The sequence below is a fragment of the Macaca nemestrina genome, chromosome 1 (genome assembly GCF_043159975.1).
Source record: "Macaca nemestrina isolate mMacNem1 chromosome 1, mMacNem.hap1, whole genome shotgun sequence".
Classification (NCBI taxonomy): domain Eukaryota; kingdom Metazoa; phylum Chordata; class Mammalia; order Primates; family Cercopithecidae; genus Macaca; species Macaca nemestrina.
Window position 1 is genome coordinate 59,610,086 of NC_092125.1, and position 17,315 is coordinate 59,627,400.

General features: G+C 47.8%; 1 protein-coding gene across 1 annotated transcript in view; it reads right to left on the reverse strand.

Annotated features, from left to right (window-relative positions):
• LOC105484721 (cysteine and glycine rich protein 1) overlaps positions 1–2,545 on the reverse strand; it is a 62,488-nt gene extending 59,943 nt beyond the window's left edge. The window contains exon 1 of the mRNA XM_011746591.3: positions 2,523–2,545. The gene's annotated coding sequence lies outside the window, so the exon portion shown is untranslated. The remainder of the gene's footprint in view (positions 1–2,522) is intronic.
• Between the last annotated feature and the right edge of the window lie 14,770 nt (positions 2,546–17,315).

A 17,315-nucleotide genomic window follows, 5' to 3' on the forward strand; every position in this document is an offset into this window, starting at 1 on the left:
AAATTGGGCGCAGAGTTAGAGAACTCCCAGATCAAAGTAACAGCTAATGTTTACTGAGTATTTACTATGTGCCAGGCACTATTCTAAGTGTGTCACCTATACTATCTCATTTAATCCTCCCAACACTCTTAGGAACTAGGAACCATTATTATCCCATTTTACAGATGAAGAAACGTAGCTAGAAGTTAAAGAGTTCATTAAGTTCTCATGGCTAAAAAATCATTGAGCCAGGATTTGAACCCATGTAGTCTGCCTTAAGAGCCCACACTTCTAGTTTTTATACAGAGGGTAAGGGTGTCACTCTGCAGTCCACCCCTTTATCCCTCACCAAAAGGCAATTCACTCCCTTCATGGACAAAAATCATACAACAAATCTTTTTCCCTGATCCACTGGGAACTTCTTGAATGTCACTGCTTGTCCATTGTCGGGTGTCTCATCTCTCCATATTCAAAGTCACCATGGCCTGACTGACTGGGTGGGGGCGTTCAGGGAGGACCCAAGGGCTCTCATCCTGACTCTGCTCACACTGACTTTGCTGGCAAAGAGCTCTGAGACCTCCCAGGGAGTAGACAGTTTTGCTTTCTATCCATCAGCCCTCCAACTTGCAACCCCATGGCCCTGGGAATAAATCAGTCCTCATATTTGTTGGCTGGAGCAGGGGAATCTGCTGGGTCCTGGGCCACAGCTACTCCTTTTCTCCCATGTAGCTCAAAGCCTGCTTCAAAGCTCAGGCCATCTGACTTCCTTCTGCCTTCTTCCTGCAGACTCTGGAAGTCCCCAGGCCAGGAGGCAAGGGGCTTGCACTGCTTCAGTGAGGTTGCAGTAGGTTCTGGCTGAGGGCCTGCGTCCCATTCACTCTCCTCAGGTATGTCGTTTCCTTTCTCTTCTTCTCCCTCCTCCCACTCCCAAGTCCCTGGAAGAAGGAGGAGGGGCATCGGCTGTCAGGAAGGTGGGGAGAAGTCACTTATTTTACTGAGCACCTACTATTTGCGGGGCCACTTGCGGGGCCTCCCCTCTCCTTGGCACCTAAGAGTCCCAGCTCAGACAGCATGACGGTTCAGTGGGATGGAGAAAAAAAGGAGGTGGGTGCCCGGGGTGAGAAGTCGGGTGGAGAGGCTGGCCCATCCATCTGTCCCCTTCTCCCGAAGAACTGCGGCTGAACCAGCGATACCCGGACGACATGTGGGGGAGGGAGGAAGCCCGGCCTGGAAGTGGCGGTGGCGGGTCCCCGGGCAAAGGAAAGGCTCAATTGTGCAAAGGCTTCCTGCCCTGCCAGCTCGCGGGTCCGCCACCGAGCAGCCGCCTTTCTGCGGCCAGCCTGGAGGCGGGGCGGGAAGGCGAAGGCAGCAAAGGGTTACGGGAATAGCTTTCCAATGACAAAGTCTGGAAGGGACCCATGCCTCCGCCCCTCTGCGGGTTAAACTGGCACAGCGCAGGGGGAGGAAAACCAGGGCGATCGGAGCAGATTCTCTCCTCCTGCCCACCCCCCGGCCGCCGGGCACTCCCCTCCTGGGCCCGCCGTGGAGGCAGCCGGCGTGTGCCTGGGGCAGCGGGTCACGAGGCTCCGCCCCGGCCGCCGGGCCCGGGGGGACGGCACTTTGTTCAGGATGCCGCCTCCCTCCTCATTGTGGGGCTGGGACCGGCGGCTGCCCTAGTGCGGGGCCTGAGGCCGGAGAGTGCGGCTGACGCTAACCCTGGTGCGAGCGGCCGAGGCGGCCTGGGGAGCCCCGGGAAACTTTGTGCTCGCAAGAAGCGGACCCCGCACCCGCGCTGCCCCGGGGGATGCGCGACTCTGCGCGGCGGCGGCGGCGCGATCCCGGAGCCCGGGCGGGCAGACGCTCCGGTGAGTGGCCGGCGCGGGGCGGTCGCGCGGTCGCGGTTCTGGGGGTCTGCCGCTTCCCATTTTGCGGGGCTCGGCTGGCAGGTCCTGAGCGGTCGAGACCAAGCCCCGGAGTAGGGGAGGTTGGTGCCCGAGGAAGGCTGCGGGCTGGGCTCGGGAGAGGCGCCGGAATAAATAACAACCAAGATGCTCGCGGCTTCCCGGGAAGGTGTGTGCCCCTTCGATCCCTTTGGGACTGACTGCGCGTTTGATTCTGGAGTTGACTCTCTGGGGGGCTGCCTAACTTCAGTCCCTCTGAGCCTCAGTTTCCTTGTTGCGAAATACCCACAATTTAAAGTGCGTTGAGATCTTATCATCAGGAGACACCAGGTGCTGCGTTCTTATACTCGCACCTACACGACAGGCACATACCCTACCCTCACCTCTGCCTTTCGTTGAAGCAAGAGTTAACTCCTCCCATCCCAGCAGGAGCCAGCGGAACAGCTGGGGCAGGTGACCTTGCGGGCCATTCCAGAAAACGTTCCCCGCACCCCAGGGATGCGCCGAGTAGCGCCCTCCCGCCAGTCTCCCGGAGGCCGTCCTCTCTGGTGCCCGCCCGGAGCGTCTGGGAGGGGAGAAAGTGGTCCCAGAGGAGAGGGGAGGGAGGAGAACGCAGAAGTTGAGTGATCACGGGGAGCTCACCTGAGCGCTCCCGACGCTTGGGCTCTGGTCCCTGCTAATCCTCAGAGCCGATAAAAACTGGTCATAGGATAAAGCAGCAGCCAAGTCTGCAGCGGGCAGAGGGGAGGCTGGAACTGGAGAGGACGCGAGTGGCGGGTGGCGGGGGCGGTGTGTAGGGGTGACGTCCACCCGGCAGAGAGGGTTCCTTGTCCCCCGGAGCCGAACACAGGAAAATCAGCTGGTGAGTCAATGGGACTTTGTTAGGATAGTCACAGGGCGCAGCTGGCGCCGGCTTAAGGGAAGAGCTGGATCCCCCCTTGATAACATGCTGTTTATCTGGCTTCCTGTTTCAGTGATTGGGATACCATTGGCTCGTTCAAATTCAATGCTGAGAAGCCTGTGGCCCACGTTCATTCACTGTGCAAAAGCAGAGGGCTTTCCTGGGTTTTTATTTGTGGGCTAGCTCTTGTTCCCCCTACATGAGGTCCCCTGCAATTCACTTGTAATGGGGCTGGAGACTTCACACAAAGAATGGCCTCCCCAGGAGGAGGATGGGACACTGCAGAGACCTTGGCTTACTTTAGGCCAGATATATATATGATTCCGGCTTGCTTATGACTTAAAAAAAAAAAAAAAATCCTGCTTTGACTTGGTTGGTGTGTCTTTGGGATTGACCTAAGAAGGGAGACAGAGGGAACAGCTGTGTGGATTTTGTCTTCTAAGATGAGCTTCCTAGTGATATGTGCTTTCACCACCGGTTTCTAGGGGAAGTTCTCAATCATCAGCTTGTAGTTCTCTATCTGGCTGTGTTGCTAATCACCTGGATGATCAGGTGATTCCTCACGTCTCTGTCCTGGTTTTCACTTCTGTAAAGTGGAGCCAGGAAAAATTGCTACTGTTGGAAGAATGAAGAAGGTTTTTCAGATTTGTGCTCCAGCTCCTAGGGTCTATTTCCTGAACTTTTCAGGTGAAAGAGAACACCAGGTGAAAGAGAGCACCATTTCCAGGTGAAAGAGAACAGCCCCTAATCTGAACTTCTTCAGCAGTTTATCTGATTTCCCTTGGGGCAAGTCTCACATTCCGCTTTGCGTTTTTTGTTTTTGTTTTTGTTTTTGTTGATTGTCAGTGTGCCATGCTTTGTATTTTAGATATTTGGGTGTTTGTGCACACGCCTATCTTCCTGTGAGTACCTTCCAGCCAAACACCCTATCTGACCATCCACAACACTCAGCACACAGTAGGCACTTTATAGATGTTTGCCAAATTAATAAAATTGTGGAGAAAAACTAAGTAGCTTTCAAAGGCCTCCCATCTCACTTAGTGCCATTTATTCATTCTTTGGGAGTTGATTTGCTCCCCCAGACCCCCTCCACCTCTTTTTCCCTCAAAACACAGTCCCTAAAAATGTTGATTTGCGGCAGGGCATGGTGGTTCAAGCCTGTAATCCAGCACTTTGGGAGGCCGAGACAGGCGGATCACGAGGTCAGGAGATGGAGACCATCCTGGCTAACATGGTGAAACCCCGTCTCTACTAAAAAATGCAAAAAACTAGCCGGGCATGGTGGTGGGAGCCTGTAGTCCCAGCTACTCGGGAGGCTGAGGCAGGAGAATGGCATAAACCCGGCAGGCGGAGCTTGCAGTGAGCTGAGATTGGGCCACTGCACTCCAGCCTCAGCGACAGAGCGAGACTCCGTCTCAAAAAAAAAAAAGTGTTGATTTGCCCACAGATAAGTAGGCAAGCTTTGAATATTTGGGCTTTTTCTGGGATCTGGCTTCTTTGGTAAGCCTTGGCCTGGGGAAACTGAAAACAAGAATGCTGTTTTGGCCAGGTGCAGTGGCTCATGCCTGTAAGACTGGCGGATCACCTGAGGTCAGGAGTTCGAGACCAGTCTGGACAACGTGGTGAAACCCTGTCTCTACTAAAAATATGAAAATTAGCTGGGCATGGTGGCAGGTACCTGTAATCCCAGCTACTTGTGAGGCTGAGACAGGAGAATTGCTTGAACCCAGGAGGCAGAGGTTGCAGTGAGCCGAGATCACTCCATTGCACTCCAGCCTGGGTGACAAGAGTTAAACTTTGTCACTCTTTGTCACTCTTTGTGCTGTTTTCCTTCCTTGCCTAATCTGGCCCCCTCCTGAGTCCCTGTGAACCTCTGGTATCAACTCAGTTTGGGCCCAGTAGAAAGGAGTGGCCTATAATAGAAAAGTCTCCTATCCATCTTTTATAATTTGTCGCTCTTTTCGCCTTCCTATTTCCAATCAGTGTCACTTCCCTCTTCTTTTAAAGTTCTTTTGAATTCTTGTAAGGGTTTGGCCTTTAAGAAAAATCAGAATGTCAAAGTTGAAAGGATCTCCACTCCTCCCAACCCCTGCCCTTCTCCCCTTTACAGACAAGAATGAAGGCCCACTGAAGGGAAGGGATGGACTCAGATCTACACAGCTGGGGTACTGCAGAAGCCCTGCTAGAATGCAGGGCTTCTGGCTTTCAGTTTAGGGCTCATTCCCTTTCAACAAATCACTGGGAAGTTTTATCTTCCTAGTGTTTCCATCTCAGCAGATGTTACTTAGCTGTTAGCAAGAGAGAGAGGAACAGAAACATAGCAAGGGTCAAGAGAGCTATCTCTGGGATGGAACCACCTATCAGCTTTTCAACATGGAGAGCTAAGAAATGTGGCAATACTTGGCAAACACTTCGTCTTTCTGGCCCCTAGTCGCACACAAAAAATAATAATTAAAAACACTTTTAGTTCCTTCTTCAACTTAAAAATACCCCTCCAACTAGTCTAGCTAAAAACACCCTCCACGGTAAACAGTTTCCTGGGCCTAATCTGTTCCCTTAACCCCCTGGGAAGGCTGACTCAGACCTGATTTCCTCTGAGAGGCCTGCGATTTTGCTTCCCAGCTTCCTGTGACTCTTGAGACGTGAAGCGAGGCAGGATGGCTGAGACTCAGGCCACTCTGACCTGCCTGTGGATGTGGTTCAGGTTCTGACAAATGTCCTGTGCAGTTCACACTACCATCCCCATCAAATCTATTTGCTCTACTTAATTTTAATATGAGATGCACTAATATGCATACAAAATTAAAGGCGCTGATGCATGTGCCTCTGCCAAGGACCGTTACTAACAAGATGATTCCACTTCAAAAGACTGCAAGACTGTTCTGATATCCAATCCTCAGATGCTCTGAAAGCTTTCATAAATGGAATTGTTTCTTAATTTCCTTTTTGGCCTGTGCATTACTGGTGTGTAGAAACACAGCTGATTTTTGTGTGTTGATCTTGTCCCTTGCAATTTTGCGAATTTATTAGCTCTAGTAGCTTATTTGTTTTTGGATTCTTTGGGATTTTCTATACATAGGATCATGTCAGCTGTGAATAGAAATAGTTTTACATCTTCCTTTCCAATTTGAATGCCTTTTATTTATTTTTCTTGCCTAATTGCTCTGGCTAGAACTTTCAGTGAAAGCAGGCATCCTTCCCTTGTTCTTGATCTTAGGGGGATTTCTGGATTTTAGCCTTTCACCGGTGAGTGTGATGTTAGCCGTGGGCTTTTCATAAATGTCTTCTGTGTTGAGGAAATCATCTTCTATTTCTAGTTTTCCAAGAATTTTTTTTTTTTTTTTTTTTTTGAGACGGAGTCTTACGCTGTTGCCCAGGCTGAAGTGCAGTGGCGCGATCTCGGCTCACTGCAAGCTCCGCCTCCCGGGTTCCCGCCATTCTCCTGCCTCAGCCTCCTGAGTAGCTGGGACTACAGGCGCCCGCCACCGCGCCCGGCTAATTTTTTGTATTTTTAGTAGAGACGGGGTTTCACTGTGGTCTCGATCTCCTGACCTTGTGATCCGCCCGCCTCGGCCTCCCAAAGTGCTGGGATTACAGGCTTGAGCCACCGCGCCTGGCCAAGAATTTTTTTTTTTAATCATAAATGGGTGTTGAATTTTATGTCAGATGCTTTTTTTCTGTATCACTCGAGATAATCATGTGACTTGCTTTCTGTTTCCTTCATTGTATTAGTGTGGGACATTACACTGATTGTTTTTCTTAGGTCGAACCACTCTTTAATTCCTGGGATAAATCCCTCTGAAGGTTTTTTTTTTTTTTTTTAATCTGCAAAGTTTCATTTTTTTCCTTTAAAAAGACAATAAAATTTGACTAAGTGCTACCATTGTACATTAGGGTTGGTTGACGTATTTAACTATACTTTTCATTATGATTAGTGTACTTTAAACATTTAAAAATTATATTGTGGTAAATATGTACAACCTACAACTTACCATTTTAGCCACTTCTAAGTGGCATTAGTTCAGTGGCATTAAATGCATTTGCATTGTTGTATAACCATCACCAGCAGCCATCTCAGGAACTTTTTTACATTCCCAGACTTAAACTCTATACATTAAAGAGTAACTCTCCATTCCCCTTCCCCCCTCCCCAAGGCCCTGGCAACCACCATTTTACTTCCCATCTCTATGAATTTGTAAACATTTTTTAATAACAAGAAGTTAGGCATTAAAGGGTTAAAGAGCTTTATCTTCCTGTCTTCCAATTTCCCACCAACTCCCTCTAGCCGGAGGGGCCACACTGGCCCTGATGCAGAGATGAACTGATTCCTGGTCTTCCTGAGACTCAGAGGGCACCACGCCCAGCCTCAGCGCGGGCTTCATTTCCTCTAGCTCAGGGGTTCTCCGTCTTGGTTTGCACATTAGCACCACCTGGGGAGCTTTTAAAAATGACCAATTCCTGGGCCCATCCCCAGAGATTCAGCTTCACTTGGTTTGGAATGTGGCTTCAGTGTCTGTCATTTTTAAAAGCTCCCTAGGTGATTCTGATGCACTGTGAGGGTTAGAACTACTCAATGGTTGAGCTGATTTATTCCCTGGAACCCTTGACTGGTCACAGCTTTCAATGATGCAGTTCCCTCCCCATCTGGTCAGTAATACTGACCCACTTTACATCCCTTCCCTGATTTTAAAATCCATTCGTAAATAGAGTAAATGCCAACTTCCGTAGAATTAAACTTTCAAAATTGGAAAGACCCTTAAGTGTCATGTAGTTTTTTCTATTCCAGATACATCAAATCCCCCTAAAACATCCCCCTCAGAGGTCATCCAGCTTGGACACCTCTGTTGCTAGGACATTCCCTGAAACACTATGTTGAAATCATCTTATTCCATATTTGGACAGCTCGGTTTTTCGGAGTTCCTCCTTACATTAATCTGTCATGGACATGACTTCCACCCATTGGTAAAAGATCCCAAAAGCTTAGCGGGCTTCACCAAAATGCATCCCTGAGTAAAGTGGAGGATATTCAAAATAAGTCGTGCAGAATAAGTGTGATTGCCTACAAAGGGTCAGCCTTTCAATATTTGGGAACAACTACCATGCATCTGTAGCCATCTTTTCTTCTCTGGTCTCGGTAGCCCCACTTCCTTCAGATCTTCACTGGATGTGTCCCCAGGTTTTTTCAAGGAAGATTGATGTATGATGTAATAGCAAGATTGTGGACCATGACATAACCTAGACTTGAAGTCAAGGTTCAAACATTGGCTTTGCACCTGAAGTCCTTAGCAAGATGAGCATTTAGGAAATATTGGCAATTGAAATTATATCCTCCACATGAGTGTCATTGCTATACTCTGTGTGACCTTAGGCAGGCCATGGAACCTCTTAGAGACTCTGTTTCTTCCCCAGGAAAAGTGGACTGAAAATCCCTTACTCCTGGGACAGTGTTTTCCAACTTGCCTCAGCTTTTAATCTTAACCTCTTCCCTCTTCTCCTTACCACTCCACAACCTCACACCTGCAACAGTGATTCCTATGATCTGGCAATTTCAAAAAATATAGTCAAAGAGTGATTGCATGAATCAAATGAGACCATGTCAGACCTGACTCAGTCTCTGGGATGCTCAATGTGTGTGCTTAATAAAAGCCAGATTTAATCTTTTTTCTTTTCTTTTCTTTTTTTTTCTCATTTGAGACAGAGTGTCTCTCTCTGTCACCCAGGCATGCAGCTTTTTCTTTTCCAGATGCATGCTGGCCAGGCTGGTCTTGAACTCTTGGCCTCAAGTGATCCTCCTGCCTCTGCCACCCAAAGTGTTGAGGATTACAGGCATGAGCCACTACGCCCAGCCTCATCCTATTTCTTACTTACCTTCCTCATTATACGCATCACCCTTAAAATGCTAGTTTCTCTTGTTTGAAGGTGTGTCCAGAATGAGGTGCACCACTCCACTTATGAGATTACTGGCACAGGTTAGCCATAGGCAGATCACCTATTTATTAGCAGATTTTCTTTTCAATTTGTAGATTGCCCCTGAAAACCTGAGAACTGGGCTGACTTAGAAGGGATAAATGAAGGCATAAAGGAATGAGAGTCTGACTGTATCTTTGCTATTTACTGTTTGTTGTTTAGTTATTTCATCTTGTTTTGGTGTTATCTAATTTTTTGGTAGACTTCAAGCATAGCATAGAATAGGTCCATAATAAATGATTGCAAGAGTCAGTTACCGGTGCCTTTTTCCCAGTTCATTGGTGCAGATAATTGAGTTGACTGGGAAGGAGTATCTGGGTTCTGGGTAATGCCAAGATACCAACTGCTCTCTTCCTGCTTTTCCTTTAACAAAGGAGAGACAGCTGATGAGACACACGGTTAGGGGGCCCCAGCCAGGACCCACAGGAAGCAGCTGCCTGCCTTGTCTCTCATCTGGGACCATTCTGTAAGGCCCTCTGGCTCTCCTTCCCCAGAGCTTCAGGAGGAGGGCTGGATTGCATGGCACACTCCGCACTATTGCGTGCTGCCCGTTGGACCCCGGCCTTTTGTGCTCTTCATCACCCTCTGGGTATAGTCTGCTTTACCAAGGAGATTTAGGAAGGTGTCAGCCACACTTATCCCGACCTCACTGGGTGAGACTGTGGAAGCTGCACCCTCAAGGCCCATGCCTAGTTCCCAGGGGGAGGGGAAAGGGTTACATGACAGTTAAGGTGCTTTCCTATGGTGCAAGCTCCCCACACACACAAGGTTTTATTTTGAAAACTGTCAGATAAGTAGAGAAGGTGAAAGACTGCCTAGTAAGATGAATGTCTACATTCACTGATTGTTGACATTTTGCTAGATTGCTCTCTATATCAATCAATCTATATAATATTTTTCTGAGCCACTTAAAACTCATTTGTTGCCAGGCCTGGTGGCTCACACCTGTAATCCCAGAACTTTGGGATGCCAAGGTGGGTGGATCACGAGGTCAGGAGATCTAGACCATCCTGGTCCAAACCCCGATGGTGAAGCCCCGTCTCTACTAAAAATACAAAAATTAGCCGGGCATTGTGGTGGGTGCCTGTAGTCCAGCTACTCAGGAGGCTGAGGCAAGAGAATCGCTTGAACCCGGGAGGCAGAGGTTGCGGTGAGCCGAGATGGCACCACTGCACTCCGGTCTGGGAGATACAGTGAAACTCTGTCTCAAAAAAAAAAAAAAAGTAATTTGTTGACATCATGATACTTAATCCTTCAACACTTAAGCATGTTATTTCCAAAGAACAAGGACATTCTTTTTTTTTTTTTTTTTTTGAGACGGAGTTTCACTCTTGTTGCCCAAGCTGGAGTGCAATGGCACAATCTCGGCTCACTGCAACTTCCATCTCCTGGGTTCAAGCGATTCTCCTGCCTCAGCCTCCCAAGTAGCTGGGATTACAGGCATGTGCCACCATGCCCAGCTATTTTTTTGTAATTTTAGTAGAGACAGGGTTTCTCCATGTTGTTCAGGCTGGTCTCAAAGTCCTGACCTCAGGTGATCCGCCCACCTCGGCCTCCCAAAGTGCTGAGATTACAGGTGTGAACCACCACGCCCAGCCAAACATTCTTCTATGAAACTACAGTACCACAATCACGCCCATTAATACTGGATTTGACAGAACTGTTTCATATATGGCCATAATCAAGTTTTCCAGTAGTTTCCCAAATGCCTTTTTGAGAGTGCTGTATACTTTTTCTCAATCCATAGCCTGCTGAGTTAGGGCCTAAATTGAAATTTTCTCTCTCAGCAAAAGGGAAATAAGGTCATGATCCCTAAAACTGGGATAGTGATCCACGGGAAGAGAGGCACTTTGACTTATATCATTTCATGTAATCGTTCCAACAACTTTGCAAGATAGGTACTAGTATTCTCTCCATTTTACTGGTTAGGAAATTGCAGTTCAGAGAGTTATCTAAGCTGCCCAAATGGTATGAGCCATTATTACCACTCCATGCTGCATGTCGTATGTAATAATGATAGAAAAATAAGAGGTTATATTTGTAAAAACCTGCGTCATTCACATTCCACACATTCTGTATCCTCTTCACTAGGCCTTTTTTTTTTTCTTTTTTTTTTTTTTTTTGAGATGGATTATTGTTCTTTGCCCAGGCTAGTGTGCAGTGGCGCAATCTCGGCTCACTGCAACCTCTGCCTCCGAGGTTCAAGCAATTCTCTGCCTCAGCCTTCTGAGTAGCTGGGATTACAGGCACCTGCCACCATGCCCAGCTAATTTTTGTGTTTTTAGTAGAGATGGGATTTCACCATCTTGGACAGGCTGGTCTTGAACTCCTGACCTTGTGATCTACCCACCTCGGCCTCCCAAAGTGCTGAAATTACAGGCGTGAGCCACTGCCCCCGGCCCACTAGGTCTTATGAGGTGTTAGCACATACTATGCTGTCCCCATTTGACAGAGGAGGAAAGTGAGGCTCTAAGAGTGGAATTTAATAATATTTATGTAGTCATGATCATGTAAATGACATTTACTGATAATCTTTAAGCAGAGCTCAATACACTTCGTTGTAGTTGCTGGGCAGGCTGTAAATTGCAATCAATAAAGGTGTAATTGCCAAGGCAGGAGGATTGCTTGACGCCAGAATTCAAGACCAGTCTGGGAAACTTAGCAAGACTCACCCCCATAATCTGTACAAAACATTAAAAAATTATCCAGGCATGATGGCGCATGCCTATAGTATGGTCCTCCTGCCACAGCTACTTGGGAAGTTGAGGCAGGAGGAGCGATCACTTGATCCCAGCCAGGAGTTTGAGGTTGCAGTGAGCTATGATTGCACCACTGCACTCCAGCCTGGGTGACAGAGCAAGATCCCATCTCTTAAAAAAGTACGTAAAAGTGAATAAAGGTGTTACTGACTGAAGAAGAGAGGTAGAAGAGGGAAGAGGAAGGCCTCTAATACTCTCCTCTTCTACTGAGGGGATTCAAGAGTCTGTCAAAGTGTTAGAAAACAAGAAACCAAATGTTAAGATCAAAGGTACAAGATAACTCATAAAAGTAACTAAAATCAAATATTGGGAGGAAGAAAAGGAGAGAGTTGGGTTTAGTGTAAGTGCTCTAAACTTGTCTAACTTCTTTGGTAATGATAGATATTGTCTATAGGTGGCAAAACAGAATAGTTATTAGTATGTTATCTAGAGTTTACGTGGATAACCACCAAAGGAACTAATAACAGAAAACTATTTGCACAATAGAATGGAGTTGGGAAGAGGTGGGACAGGAAACTGTTGCTTATTATTATAAGGTCTTCTGTACAATTTGATGGTGACCACCCATAATAGTAGTGAGGAAGGCAGGCTTTAGATTCAGATATTCTAGTTTCTTATTTTTCTTTTCTTCCTTCTTTCCTTCCTTCCTTCCTTCCTTCCTTCCTTCCTTCCTTCCTTCCTTCCTTCCTTCCTTCCTTCCTTCCTTCCTTCTCTTTATTTCTTTTTTTTTTGACAAGGTCTCACTCTGTCACCCAGGCTGGAGCGCAGTGGAACAACCATGGTGCATTGTAGCCTCAACCTCCCCAGGCTCAGATGATCCTCCCACCGCAGCCTCCCCAGTAGCTGGGATTACAGGCATGTACCACCACGTCTGGCTAATTTTTGCATTTTTTTAGAGATGGGGTTTTGCCATGTTGCCAGGCTGGTCTCAAACTCTTAGGCTCAAGCGATCCACCTGCCTCAACCTCCCAAAGTTCTGGGATTACAGGCATGCACCAACGTGTGTGGCCTTTTGGTTTCTAAATACACAGAGGCGAGCAGGACAAAAGACCTGGCCTTGGAGGAAGCTTTTCTGCAATGCTAAGCAGAGAGAGGACTGTCTTAAGACCTGGGTGCCGGCTGTGCACGGTGGCTCACACCTGTAATACCAGCACTTTGGGAGGCCAAAGCGGGCAGATCACAAGGTCAGGAGATCGAGACCATCCTGGCTAACACAGTGAAACTCCGTCTCTGCTAAAAATACAAAAAAATTAGCCGGGCATGATGGTGGGCGCCTGTAGTCCCAGCTACTCAGGAGGCTGAGGCCGGCGAAAGGTGTGAACGCAGGAGGTGGAGCTTACAGTGAGCCGAGATCGCTCCACTGTGCTCCAGCCTGGGCGACAGAGCGAGACTCCTTCTCAAAAAAAAAAAGACCTGGGTGCCCACTGGGCATGCTCACCCAGAAAGAGCTCCAGGACGCAGCATGCCCAGAAGGACGCACCCACACTCTACATCCCACGTGAATTGCTAAATTTTTGTTGTAATTAAAAATATATATATAATTTTGGCCGGGCGCGGTGGCTCAAGCCTGTAATCCCAGTACTTTGGGAGGCCGAGGCGGGTGGATCACAAGGTCAGGGGATCGAGACCATCCTGGCTAACATGGTGAAACCCCGTCTCTACTAAAAATACAAAAAACTAGCCGGGCGTGGTGGCGGGCGCCTGTAGTCCCAGCTACTCGGAGGCTGAGGCGGGAGAATGGCGTAAACCCGGGAGGCGGAGCTTGCAGTGAGCCGAGATCGCGCCACTGCACTCCAGCCTGGGTGACACAGCGAGACCCCGTCTCAAAAAAAAAAAAAAATAAAAAGGTATTTGGATATCAGCAATTCATTTACTAATAATTTTAAATTGGCTATTTCTTGGTAACCCTGAACATTTGCAGAAATTACTGGATCAGAAGAAAAAATTTACTTATAAATTATTTTCAAATAGAATGCATTTTTGGGAAGCTAAATTTAAGTACTGAAGAAGTTGACACAGTGTTACTTTTTATAGATGTTTGATTAAATCTTGATTAACTTCAATTTTGTAGCTTTATGTTTGTATTGTGGAACGCAGGGCCTCTGAAAAGCTCCTCGGCTCTGCCCCTTCTGTCCTGGGAACAGGTGAGGTGGGTGGTCTGTGTATGGCCCTGAAGGTGTCTCTTGGCAAATGTTTGAGACCCACACCACTCTGGAGCAGTCACAACCTGACCCTGAGGATGGAGGTTGGCTTGACTGAAGTTCCATGACCTAAATTTCATCCTGCTGTCAGCGTTCTTCCTCAGGCTTTAACTGCAACAGTTCCTCTGGTCTACTCTATGGTCCGTGCTGAATGACTTCATATCCATCCTCTCATTTACTCTTCATGGCAACCTTATGAGGTGGGCAGGACAAATATTTCCCTTTCTGTAGATGTCAAAATCGGACTCAGAGGCTAAGTAACTTAGCCAAAGCCACATAACTTTAGGGAATGAGTTGGGGAACCCAAGTCTTCCGACTTCTGTTCTTTGTCCTTTCCAATACACTCCAGGGTCGTGTATAGCAGAAGGGGCCAGTGGACTGGTGTCTTTTTTATTTTTTCTTGAGAAAGGGTCTTACTTTTTTGCCTAGGCCAGAGTGCAGTGATGCAATCATAGCTCACTGCAGCCTCAACCTCTCAGGCTCAAGTGATCTTCCCATCTCAGCCTCCTGAGTACCTGGGATTACAGGAGCACACCACCACACTTGACTAACTTTTACATTTTTTGTAGAGACAAGGTCTCACTATGTCGCCCAGGCTGGTCTGGAACTCCCAGGCTCAAGTGATCTTCCCATCTCGGCCTCCCAAAGTGCTGGGATTATAAGCATGAGCCACCTCGCCCAGTGCCACAGTGTCTTTAATGGCTCATAGAACTTAACCACAGACATCATGTCTGTTATACAAATGCAGAAATCATATTAAGCTTTTAAATTTATTTTGCTATCGCATTTATTTTGACAAATCCTTAAGATTTATTTTTCAATAAAAGCTACTTTAAAGTACATCACCAATTTTATCACTCCTGCTCATTTTTACCCAGCCAAAAAAACAATGTAAAAGTGTTATGTTTTGAGGTTCTGTTTCTCATTTTCTCATCAGAGTTGAAAATTACCATTGTGCATGAATTTAGGCCTGTGTTAGGCTGGCAACCCATTAAAACTTCTCTGCTTTTTAGCTGGTCTGGAGCTAATGAGCCGTCCCCTCCTGATTTACACATCTCCTGTGAGAATCAGTGTCTCTCTCACTCATTACCAATCTCCTTTCTAAATGTCATCACCAAGATGCCACATCACCCCTCTTAGTCATCTCTCCACTTCCTCTTGCTGGCCATGGCCAGAAAGAAATCAGGGGCCGTAGGGAGGCCTAGAAAGTGACCACAGAGTTGGGGGTGGCTGTGGGAAGTGGATGGGAATGGCCACTGCTGAGCTGGCCGCAGAGACTGTGACAAAGACAAAGGCCTCTGTGTTTGGGATGGCAGGGAGGGGGCCAGAGGCCGGGTCGGGGCCGGCATGCTGATAGTCTGGGAAAGGCCTCCCAGGGCAGAGGAAAGCCCACAAGGCCACTCTCAGTTGGCCGCTCTTAGCACTTGGAAGTAGCTTAGCTGGGTCCTGGTACACAGTAGGGACTCAGCAAACATTTGTTGATTGATTACTTGGCAGGGTGGTGGGGTTGGGGGTAAAGGATGCCTTTAAGCTGAGGTGGGTAAAGGGAATGTCCTTTCCCTTTCTCCTGCCCACGGGAGCACTGTCAGTCCTGAATTTCCCTGGCTTGTTTAGAGGCCACCTCTTTGCTTCCTTGACCTCTCCCTGACATTGGCCCTCTGAGGCATGTGGGGTAATGCACAGGCTTTGGAGTCAGTCTGACCTGGGTTCCTACAACCTCCTTGAGCCTCAATTTTCTTGTAAAATGCGGGCAATAATACTCAGGCCAGAGAATGTGAAGATCATTCTAGAAGGTGTTAAGCACCCTCTGGTCTAGAGCCAATGTTGGTCATTCTCATGGTCCTTAATCTGGATGCCCCGTGGCTCGCTGCACCCCCATGTGTAAAATAAATCCTTGATCCACTGAATGTACACCGGACAGGCAAAGCGATGGAGCGAAGCCAAGGATGCCTCATTCAGCCCCAGCCATGCAGACTATACTTCGGGGTAGATTTATCCCCAAATGGATGTTTACGTACCAGACGGGGGATGCTTCCCTGTCTGAGGGTCAGATGGACGGGTGGAAGGGTTGTCTATGGTGCTGACTCTAAGATGTATGGTCCCTCTGGCCCTTCTGGGCTCCAGACTGCAGGCCTCCAGGGGGCGAGGGGGGCGGAGTGGCCTGGGGTTTTGTTTGGCAACACTGGCCTATTATCTGGCCCAGGCTGTGTTTCCAGGGCATTATAAATAGCACCCACTTCGCTCTGGAAGGAGGAGCCAGCCACAGATGTGGCTGAGGCAAAATATATGGGAAGGTGGGAGATTTGAAATGATAAACTCAGGCTTGTGGGCCAAAATGTAGGCTGGGGCCATCTCCATGGCAATAAGACACCAGGGAGGGCTCAGCCTGGATACCTCTGAGGTGAAGGCCTGACTCACAAAACCAGACAGAGCCTGTGCTCAGTGGCCCATGGGCGGGGGCTGCCGGCTTTATTTGCTTCCATCTGCCTCTTTGTAGAGAGCCTGGGCTGCTGCCTAAACTCAGCCAGAGGAGTGAACAGAGCTTGAGCCAGATTTCAGGTCTAGAGAGAGAAGCAGGAGAAAATCTGAGGGTCTGTTCACCTGCAACAGGCCAGCCACTGTGTGTTCCAACCGAGAAGTAGGGAATCCTTTTCTCTTCTTTTATTCTATTCTGTTCTATTTTAATTGAGGTATAATTTACAAACAGTGAAATGCACAGATCGATGTGTTTTTGACAAATGAATACGCCCATGTGACCCACACCCGATCCAGATATGGAACATTTCCACCAACCCACAGAATTTCCCTCCTGTCCCTTTTGTCAATGCGCTCCCACTCACTGTCTCCGTGTTCTGATTCGTATCATCATACATTAGTTTTGCCTCCTCTTGAACTTCATATAAATGGAATCATGTGGTAGGTTCTATTTTGTATCTGGCTTCTTAGCTCAGCATAATGTTTTCAAGATTCATCCATGCTGAATGATGTATTTTGCTTCTTTTAATTTCTGACGTATGAATGTGCCACAGTTTGTTTATGGGAGGAAACTTTAGATTCCTTTAATTGCGGTAGGATTCACATTTATCGAGCATCAACAGAGTATCTGCCAGGGTTTTGAGAGTTAAGCTGGTCAGTCCTTAGTGGATCTTTAAAGTGTCCAGTGTCACCTTCTTTGTTCCCAGACAACTTCCCCATTTCTGTGTCTTGCTGTAAAAGACCATAATGCCTTTTCTTCCCTCCACGGACTGGAGCTGCCTTTATCTCCTGGAGCTGGAAAGTTCAGACCATTTGTAGAGGGGCCCCTGATTTCCCCATAAGACAGAATGTTATTCTCTAATCTGAATTGAGCTGACATGTGTTGAAAGACAGGGGTGTCTGGCCCCGCATGTGGGAAACACAGGTCCACGTGCAAGACTGGAGCCTATGGTGGGGAGACACTGGTGACCTGGAGCCAAGAAGTGACATGATGAAGCTGTTTTACCAGTAGTACGGCCCTAATGGCAGGGACCACGTCTGCTCTGTTCACCGATGGGAAGCCAGCACATAGCACAGAACCTAACAAGCAGTGGGCATTCCATAAAGAGGTGTAGGACCAACTAGGGGCTTG